This window comes from Brachycentrus maculatus, unplaced genomic scaffold (genome assembly GCF_059751285.1).
Source record: "Brachycentrus maculatus isolate JH-2025_06_01 unplaced genomic scaffold, ASM5975128v1 h1tg000144l, whole genome shotgun sequence".
NCBI classification, from domain to species: Eukaryota; Metazoa; Arthropoda; class Insecta; order Trichoptera; family Brachycentridae; genus Brachycentrus; species Brachycentrus maculatus.
This window is the reverse complement of record NW_028280897.1, coordinates 3,753,311-3,765,000: the sequence shown is the minus strand read 5'-3', so window position 1 is coordinate 3,765,000 and position 11,690 is coordinate 3,753,311.

Here is an 11,690-nt window from a genome sequence, read left to right as displayed (position 1 = left end):
TTAAAATAACAATTAATTAACTTTTTACACAGCGTTCATTTTGTAAGGGCATTATTAAAGAAGACCTAGTTTTGTTATTGTTAATTTTTGACATAAAAGAATAGTTAAAACGGAAATAGCGAATTTAAATTACACTGGCCAACAATTTATATCTTTTATTTTGTAACTGGCATGAAAATACCTGATCTGTATGCACTTTGCATGGCTGAATTCAAAAACGAAAGAAAAAAGTTATTATACAGTTATTATACAGACCTGAATGATGGAAGTTTAACTTCTGAAACATGTAGTCTATAATAAAACTCAAGTGGTAAAAAACGTTTTGAAAAAAGAAGTGTTTTCTTTAATTATTGAAAGAAAAAAGAATGTAGCACGTCAGATTTTTTAGTTATGGATATTTTTAATTCTGATATTGACTAAAGTTTATCTTATTATTTATGTACAAATATAAATTAACATATAATGTTTTCGTATTCATATTAATAAGTTAAACTATTTCCACTGTTACTATAATTATCAATACTTTTTTTTAATCCCTTAGACCTTAGACTAAAACATGTCTAGATACCAACCACTATTACGGTTTCAACGTATGGGTTCCATACAAACAATAATATGACTGTAACATCAAAACTTGACGTGATACAAGCTTGTCACCATATAGACTTTGAATAAGAACGATTAACTTTGTCCCAATCAGTCATCAAAACTTCAGTTACAAAATCATTGTTGCCCAGTGTTATCAACGTTTCGTTGAAAACGAGGTTTTTATTTGTTGATTGATTTTACCATATATTAAAAAAAAAACCTAATCTCGACCCGTCATGTTAATTTAATTTGACCACCCAGCCATGAAGGCAGTGATGTATGATTCCCTCTTTTGAAGTGGTTCGGCTTCTCTTGTTTTTACTGATATCATTGTTGTACTTCGTGTCAAAACATACCCCAACCCCTGCGTTTATATTCAATTGGGCATGAACATTCAAACTCTTATTGTGTGATGTATTCATGCACCCCTAATAATTTATAATCTCCTGAAATTCCGTTCTCAATATTCAACAAAAGAACATTACGAACGTCATAAACCACGTTTTATATTTTGCAGATTTTAATTTGAAAATATGTCGTCAGAATTGGTTGATAAAGATGATTTGGAAAATAGATTTCTGTTAAATTGACTATGATTTACAAATATTATCGTTCTCACTACAGATTTGATTTGATATATATGTTTATATTTTTTTAATGTTGTTTATAAAATGAAATTAAAAGAATGTAATGGAAACTAGAGATGCATAATTCATCGTTCACTTTGTGTAATACCACTTAATAAATTAAAGATTAATGATGAGGAAAGTGTTATATTATCTTACCACAAATATGCGATGCTGTAAATATACAAAATAAACAATGAATGTACTTGCAAAAGAGATTATTCCTTACGAAAAACGTTTATACCAACATGAATATTGATATTATTATTTTTTATTTATTTATTTAAACATATGGCATACATAAGTCACATATTCAATATTTTTGTTGAGTAATTTCCATTACTCATTTTGGGATATAAAATTAAGGTTAACAAGACTGAAAAACAGCTAAGAAAGTAACAAACAAGAAATCACAGGGCAAGTACTATCGACCCTTTTTTTAAAATTACCTAACGTCCAAGTGACTCTGAAATCTAGCTACGGCTTATGCAATACCGCTTATCATGACCCTACACAGGATTCAACTTTTTAATTTTCATAGTCTATGCTTACTCGTGAGTGGATTTACTCTTTACGTTTAAAGTTACTACAATTTCTTGTAATTCATGAGTGAAAGTTCTAGGCTTTTACTATCGACCCCCTGATTGCAAACAGCTATATACGGTATATGCGTTTTGATCAATATCACTAGTCTATTTTTGGTTGGTTGGAAGATATTGGTTTTTTGCAATAAGCCTGCCAATGTACTTATTTATTTTCTATACATGATGTTTAAAAAAAAAATGTCAAATATAAAGCAATAAAAAGTACAGTAAATAGGCATTTAAAAAATATAAAGGAAGCATTAAGGAAAAAAATGAGAAAATATAACTAATCACAAACACAAATACCTTCCCATTAAGTATTTTTTCTGTCGATTCATTTTAGATCCCTGACTGGGTTCAATTAAATAAATTGATTTAAATTGTAATAGAAGTAAATGCACTTTGAAAAATAAAATAAAATAAAACTAATCACTAATGCGAATATCTTACGATAAACAATTTTTTCAGTCCATTCATTTTGGATCCCTGACTGGACTCGAATGAATAATGCACTCTCCTTAACATCCATTGTTTACTACCTGTAATACTTTTATAAACACCTATTCGAGATTACCGGATTCGGAAAATAATTCCATCATCAGGTCATTAAAATAAAATTATTGTGGTATTATATTATGTAAATAATGGATGATAAGGAGAGTAATTTATTACCATACCACGAAGTTTTAAATGCTTTTAATATACAAAATATCTATATTATTTTGAGAAATAAAAACACTTTGTTTTTTGATTCAATCACATATTTATTAACAACCAAAACAAAGTTTTTATATTTCTCAAAATAATAAATCAATATGATCCACAAAGTTAATGCTTTCAATTTTCAAAACGAACAAAATATCTACTTAATAAATTTATTTAAATTGTAATAGAAGCAAAGGTACTATATGCGGACCGATGATAATTTCGTGTAACCGTTTTTTTTGTCACAAGTGCTTTTAAAATATTATTTGCAGCAAAACTGTTGGCACCCTTCGTCACGACCGGATGGCCGGCAAGTGCATGCGCACGCCCGGCGATTACCCCCTGCGTCGGGTGCGTGCAGCCCTCGGCCTGCGGAGTGAAGGGTTCCCGTTCGAGGAATAATGCCAACCCCATTCTGCAGTCCACCCCTTGCTAAAAGGGGTTTATTATGTCTCAAACCTCTTGGGATGATACAGCTAATGCATTTTCATGTAAGGATTACTTTTACTTGTTTGATTATTGCGTATTTAACGCAATTGTTTACACATATATGTATGATGTGCCTTCTTCTTCTTTTTCCAATATGTTCACAATTTAAAAAAAAATGATCAGACTGTCTGATGACGAAAAAACTCGGTAAATTGTCAAGAGATATATCGCTCACTCCTTTCAACAACGTCATAAATAAAATAAAAATATTTTTCAGGAGATCGTTTTTTATGTTTAAAAATAAAATACAATGTTTTAAAAATATGAAGCCACTTATTGAACTTTTTACAGTGCAATAACCTTTTCTTCAAAATGCAAAAACAACACTTTCTGCCTGTAGCGGGTAAATATTAAGTTAAAAATATGTAGCTTTTGCTGGGATATAATACATTTTCTTGGCATTCCGAAAACATGCACAACTGAAAATTGACGAATTTTGATATGTGACGTTCTTGAAAGGAGTGAGCGATATGTGTAAATTGTACGGTATATAGTTAACATTTTGAGTGAGTCCAAATACTTGTTCATTAATCTGGACTGTCTCCAATTATATGAGTTATTTTTCATGTTATTGTTACTAATTTTTTTACACAAATGAAAGAGTTTCTGCTCAATAAAAAGCTTCTTTTCATCTCAGCAAAAGATGTCTCTAGTAACATTCTAGTGATTCAAGTACAATGTTTATAAATTGGGTCATTTATCCTAATTTGGGTAGTAAAATTGTGAATCATGGGTAGAATTGGTAAATGTTACACGTTTGTAAAATGATCACTTAAATCAACATATGACGGTCGTAAGCCCCGTTAATGCCCAGACATCCATAATCTTCTTCATCTATGTTGAGAAGTCAAAAAATAATATAAAATAAAGTTCCACCAAGATATGAAGGTACAAAACTTAAATATTAGCAGTAATTAAAAAAAAACATTGTTAACTTTGTGCTATGGTAATTTAACACTCTCCTATATATTGTTCACTTTGTGTAATACCATTTAAAAATACAACTTATCTTTATTTGACCTGGATAGTCTTCTTTCCCATACCATAAAGAAATGCTTTTAATACACAAAATATGAAAACAATATGTTCAAACACTTCATGTAAAGCACTCTTATCGGTATTACTTGTACTGTGGTCAAAATAAAACATGTTTTTAGCTAGAAGAAACAAAAATCCACTTAATGATCTATAAACGTGCTTTATAATAAAAAAGGTAAATAATAAATAGAACTACCATCTAAAAAAATCGGTGTGACTTAAAAAAGGACGACGAAAAAAAGGGCTTAATAATTTTTTTCAATAAAGATTTGAATTGATATTGAATTGAAATGATAGAAACATCATAACAATATTAATATACAAAATATTCCTTGCATGAGCGAATGCAATTTCAAACACCAAACATCAAAGATTTTTACGATCTTATTGTCGAGGTTTTATTTTATTAATGGTTTGATATATATGGTTTGATACATGTGTTTAGAAAATCAGTAATATTTATTAATACCCCTGGAAATCAGTTATCCAGCACGGTAGCCAAACACGTTAACCACCGAACTACGGAGATGGGCAAAATTACGCCAAATAAAATAGCCGGAGGCTCAATTGCTACCCCTTTACCACTTTGGGTCAAATAAATCATCTGATTTCCAATTTCGTATGAAAACAATTTTTAATCAATTACCGGTAGACAATTCTATCACGTGGATATTCCTTCAGGCCTGTGGAAACATTAATTCGTTCCGTTACAAATTGAAACGGGCTCGTAATACAAATTTGATATATTAGATGCACGCGTCAAGACACGTGCTAAGCACGCGTGTTACCGCTAAGCAGCACGCACGACGATCGTGTTCGATTAACGCTAAGGGCGTTGTTTCTACGTTTCTACCCGATTCGGCTATAATCGGAAACCCGGTGGCTTCCCATATTATGTATAGGGTGTTTTTTTACAGCTTCATTTTTCAAACTGGTTATCGATTTGGCTATTATTACTACAGACTATCAATTTGACATTGGATTTGTAGTCAGTACGTTTTGCCATTTCACCATGAATACTTTGAATGACCAATCGTGAGTAGGTTTTTTGAAAGGGCCGAAAACAATATTCAGCTTGATCCTCGTTTTCAACGCAGAATTTTGTTCATCGTTGAGGTACATTTTTAGTTAAATGACTTTGTCAATAAACAAAATTGACGAATTCGAAGAAAACCCAGAAGCCTTTGTCCAGACGCCCTTACATCCATGAAAAGTCACTGTGGAATCATTGGTCCACATTTTTTTAAAGACGATGTCGGCCACAATGTTACGGTCAATCTAGAGAACAATCGTAATTGTCTTCTTCGTACCTCAGTTGAATGGCATTGATGTGACAGAGCTGAGGTTTCAACAACATGGTGCAACATGACAATTTATTGCGGGAAATTTGAATTTGTATATCTCTGATAAAAACACCCTGTACTTCGTTGAAAATTTCTCTCAATTCTTCATTACTGCCACTACTGCTACAGTCTACCGTCGATTTTATAAATTACAAAAAATGATAATTATTATTTTGAACAGTCATTCGCATTAGGTGACGTAAAATAAGGAAAAAAAAAATAATCCAAAAGTTTTTCACCCCCAGGAAATCGAACACGGATTCTCGCATGATAACGTAATGCGCTAACCGCTGCGCCACTAGGTGGACAACATATATTTTTAAACCTTGTTCATTATTTTTAAAGTAATTTATTAGTTCGGATGGCTAAGTAGGTTACGGAATAACTTCCTCCGGAAATAGTACTTGATTGTTAAGGGTTGGGGTTGACCACTTCCGGGGCTATTAGTGAGGAAATCACGATTTTAAAGTCCAAGCATGAGTGAATTATGACGAGGCAATAAAAGGCCAACTTTTGTAACAACGCCCCTCCATGGGTTGATTGTAACTCGTGTCTGTTCAATTGACGATGATGTTTAAAATCAAAACATCAAAATACAAGGGTAAATTCACGCATTTCAAGTATCAAATGTTTCAATAACTTAAAAATTATAATTGAGACTGAAATTTCAAAGATGCGTTATGTTTACTAAGCACATTTCGTTACACGAGAGAGATGTAAGATTATATACATGTTGCAGAGAGAAGGAGGAAGATAGCTATACATTCCGACGCCACGGGAGTCAAATCTAAACAGATACGTCAAACGTTATATACGAACAGTATTTGAAGTACTTGATCACGCCAAGATTTCCTCTGCTTAGTCTGCTTCTATTTCCAACTTCATTCATTCCACACGCCCAAACCATCTCAAAACATATTTTTAAATTATGAAATTGTAAATGAAAACACTTGTTTTTTTTACCACTTGAATTATATTTATTAATGACTAGTTTCGGAAACTAGAGATGCTTCCATCTTCGGATCTGAATCTAAACTACACAGTGTATATTAAGACCCGAAGATAAAAGCATCTGTATTTACCCATAAGTAGTTAAAATAAATATATAGTAAGTGGTGAGTAACAAGTGAACACTTTATTAAATTAAACAACTTTGTTTTAACCACTTTTTTATTATTAGTACACTTTAACCTACCGGTTTTGACAAAAACCTTGTCATGATCATTTTTTTTTAAATTCTAAAACATTAAAAACATTAAAATACATTAAAATAATAAATTACATTCCCTTACCAAAAACTTCCACACACTCCATAAAAAATCCAAAGTGTTACAAAGTTGTTTAATTTTATAAAGTTTATAAAATGTGCCACAAAGTATCTCCGAAAAACATTCAAGAAACAAGTGTGCAATTTAAATTTGAAGCGAATGCCGAAACAATAAATAAAATAATATAAAATTATATCAATAATACTTATCTCAGGCTTACATTCCTTCCTCATTTTCTCCATTCGAACATCTATCATACATGGTTTTGCCACACCAAGATATTTCGACTGCATTCAGTCCACTTTTATCCTTCTTTTGCCAACTCCATCACGTAACATTATTGTGATAAATCGCAGTAGATGAAGTTTTCATTTCAACAATAGATGTCTCTAGTGAAGTTGAATGATTCAAGAATAACGTTTCGATATTGGTTCATATATATAGAACTTCCAAGAATTTGAATAGTGTGGTTGTCAATAATGGGAAGAATTTAGATCACTTAAACCAGCCTATGACGGTCGTCAGCCCCGTAAATGCCAAGACTTCCATATTTTTCTTCATCTTTGATGAGATGTCAAAAAATAGTATGAAAATAACTCCTATAATTGGAGATAATCTAGATTTTGTGAACAAGTATTTGGACACACTCAAAATGTTGTAAGTGCAGTAGACATCAAAACGTAATAAAAGCCCGACCTCAATTTGTTAAATAGAGCGTGGAATGAGAAATCATAACAATGTAATTCGTTATACCAAAAGTAGCTATTCATTTTATATAATAACGTGTTTAATGGCACTTAGCGCGGTTCTCTAAGGGATGGAATAATCCTACCATTACCCAACCAAAATACAGAACGGGTTTAATTAATGCTAACGTGCATTTTGCTAGGCCCCAATGGAGTTTTTCCGTTATCAGATTCAGAATAATCAAAACCGCCATACAAATAGAAAAGCATAAAGGGAAATAGGGAAAATTAATACCACAAAAATAATCCGATTACTCAGTTATACCCAAAGTGTTTCAGTTGTTAAATTTAATTTTCTAAAATAATTTCCGCCTGTAAAATAATATCAGCATGTTTAGCTACCGTGCTGGAGGTCCCGGGTTCAATTCCCAGGGGTGTAAAAAAATATTAGTTATTTTACACGGTAATTTTTTTTTGCAAAGCACCCAAAATTGATCGATACATATGGTGAGAATCTAATATTTATTTAATATTATTTTAAACGACGGGTTCCTGAAGCGCAAGAGTTATCACCTTGTCATCATGTAAGTAACAATCAAGGTAACACTGCATCATGACCATTGGGTGCGGATAAGGGTAACAAGAATAAAATAATATTTCAACTTTTAAAATACGTAAACGAACGATCATGCCATGTTTTCTTCGGTTTTACTCTGCTTTTATTTCCAACTACATTCGTCCTATATTTTTTTTACTATTCTATCCTCGCTTACTCGATTTTCATATCCAAACCATCTATACACACCTTTTTAATTTCTTAATTTATTATAACATGGTAAATTTTACTATTTTATCTTCACTCATTCGATTAAAATGTCAAAATCATCTCAACACGCCTTACATAATTTTATCGATAGTGTTTATTGAATTTATTATTTATAACACCATTCGAACATCTGTAATACATCGAAAAATCACATTTTGAAGTCTTTTTCATCTTCTTTCCATATTCCCTCCCTAGGTGGAGCATATGGCCAACACGAGGCGTCTCCAAGTCACACCTCCTTGGCTTCCTCCCAGGTCAGTTCGGCATCTCGAAGTTCCGCTGAGTATAGCCGGTGAATGGTCGTTAGCGGCCTTCCGGGGCGCCAGAATCCTCGGGGTTGGAAGAAGAGACATGAGGGATTGATGCTCTCAGGCGGCATTCTAAGGACATGTCCCAACCATGTTACCCTTCTCCTCTTCAGGATTCCAGTATGAGAGGTTGCTGGGTTCTTCTCCTCACGTTTGCAGTCTAATATCCATAACTCCTGACCTGACCACGCCTAAGTATTTGCAATACTTGGACATGCCAAGTTTTCCTCGGACTTTGTCTGTTTATATTTGTAGCAACATTCGCCTCATGAATTCGTTTCACCATTCTGTCCTCACTCACTCGATTTACATATCCAAATCATCTCAGCAAACTATTTTAAATTCTTAATTTATTATTATTATTAAACTATATCCGCTGCCTAGGTGGAGAGCATACGGAATCCACAAACTGTCTCCAGGCTTTTCTGTCGGCTGCCAGCTCCCTTGCATCCTCCCAAGTCAGATTCGCGTCCCGAAATTCTGACGAGAACTGCCGTAGAATTGTCAGCAGTGGTCGTCCTGGGCGGCGCTAACCTGATGCCTTGTAAAAAAGACAAGCTTGATGGCGGCTCTCAGGAGGCGTGCGGAGTACATGGCCAAGCAAACCGAATCGCCTTTTCTTGACGACAGTTGTGACCAAGATTTGCTGCGTCCTACGCCTTACCTCTTCATTCCTCTCAAATAATTTCACTATTATACTATGATAAATACAATTTTCGGTTGAATTAGAAAAATAAATAGAAAGAAATGATCATGCGCCAATTGATTCTATGTTGTCTTTATGCACTCATGTTTGTATATCTCTTCCCTATATTTGTTCAATTCGCTCACTCAATTTGCTCTTGTACGAGTATCTATGAAATAGGTATATTATTTGATGATGGGATTCATGGAATATTTTTCCACCCTACTCTTTTCATTGTTGACATGATACTCGCAAAAACTTGACTAAAATAAATAAAAATACTTCTTTAACATGTCTCCGAATCCTAATGATGCATAGGGCACAGTGTCAAAGTGAATTGGTGAACCTAATCATCAGTCTTTAGACACGGCGATCGTCTTGATCACCAGAAGTGAGAATACATAATATATGGAGATAAAATCAGAGATATTTGGAAAAGTCTTGAACACCGGAAGTGAGAATTTAGTTAAATACATTTAAAGGGATAAAATCACTGATATATTATGTTTTTATTTTTAAATCAAACACAAATTTTTTGAGTCTACTAAAGTTGCATTTTATTGTTGAAAAATACATAAAAAATAATATTTTGAAAATGCCATAACTAGGCGAAACAATTGTGTCAATATTATTTTTTATGTGTTTTTATACAATAAAATACAATTTAGTAGACTTAAAAAAATCTGTGTTTTGTGATTTAAAAATTAGTACATAAATTAAAATTGAGTTCTACAAATTAAACGCCAAACCAATAAAAATTTTACTGATATATCACTATCATATCATATGGTAGATAAAAACTGTAAATGATTAAGTTTTTCGAATTCTTAGGCAAGTTTGCAAAGACAGATTGTGGCGTTCTATTTACTCTGCCCACCCAGTTGGGAAGCTGCTTGATGGTTAGTAAGTAAGTAATATTTGGTTTAATAATTAAAAAAAAGTGGCTTACTTTGTGGTATGGTAATAAAATACTCTCCTTATCATACTTTGTTCACTTTATCTAGTACTTTTTAAGTTGTATTACACAAAGTCAACGACGAATGATAAGGAGAGCTTTAGTTAGTAAGTTAGTTTTAAAAGTTACCATTCTGTTTTTTTTTACGTTGAAAAATTTTTCAAATCAATTAATATTGATATGATTCCAAAAGCCAGCAAATAATACAGGCTATTATTTAAAAATAAGTGATACTCGTTCATGATATTATTTTCAGCGCTCTATACACAATTCAATCAGTGTAACATATGGTGCTACCACAATGAAGGCCTCTATCGCCATTATTTGGGCTCCCAATATTGGCGTAAGTCACAATATTAGCTCAACCCTGACACAACACAAAAGCCCCTCGATGGAGAAACTCTCCGGGAGAGTCCAAGTGTGAGGGATACTTAAAGTGACCATACGTCCCGTGTTGAACGGGACCGTCCCGTTTTTAGATAACCTGTCCCGTTGTCCCCAAGTAAAGTTTCGGGACGTCGAAATGTCCCGCTTTCAAAAAAAGAGCAACACACGTTAACAATAAAAAAAATGTGCAAAAAATCGAGGATAGTTTGTAGTATAGCCGTTTCATATAACTTTGCTGAACAAATCCTAGTTTGATTTCGGTGCATATGGCTACAGCAGGTGGCTGGTGAGTCATGTGCAAAGACTAACTAATTATATATTTTTTTAATTACCTAACGTCCAAGTGACTCTAAAATCTAGCTACGGCTTATGCAACACCGTTTATCATGTCCCTACTCAGGCTTCAACTTTATAAGTTTCATAGCCTATGCCTACCTGTGAGTGGATTTACTCTTTATGTTTAAAGTTACTATAATTTCATGTAATTCATGAGTGAAAATTCTAGGCTAAAACACTCGCACTAATAAAGACCGCCGACTCTTTATGTAAACAATAAAACAACAAAAAAACATTAATATTTTTATGAATTATTCCTCTTTTTTTCTATATCAACATTCCTTTTCTTTTTATCAATACATAAAAAACTATAAAAAAAATTGATTCTTTTTAAATAAACACACTATTACATAAAAATTGGTATATGTCCCGTGGTGGCAAAAATAAATGGTCAGTTTAGGGATACTATATATAATACGTATACGCACGTTACGTCACAATTCGCAGTAACTAGCATAATACGTTTATCGATAAAATTACGTTGCGTTGTATCAGAATTTTTTCATCATTGACATCTCAACATACGTGAAGAAGAATATGAATGTCCGGATCTTTACAGGGATGTCAAAGGCTGGTGATCAGTAAACACGCGTGTAATTTAAATACATTTTTGACATGTATTTAAAATCAGGTTTTAAGTCATTTCCCAGTATGTAAAATAATCTGTTTTGAATATTGAAAGCATTAACTTTGTGGATCATATTGAAATATTATTTCGAGAAATAAAAATAAAAATACTTTGTGTTCTGATCCACTCACTTTTTTATTAACCAACTAGTTTCGGCAACAACCTGTTGTCCTCTTCAGGGTTTCATTTATTACTATTTTCATATTTACTACTAGTAATAAATGAAACCCTGAAGAGG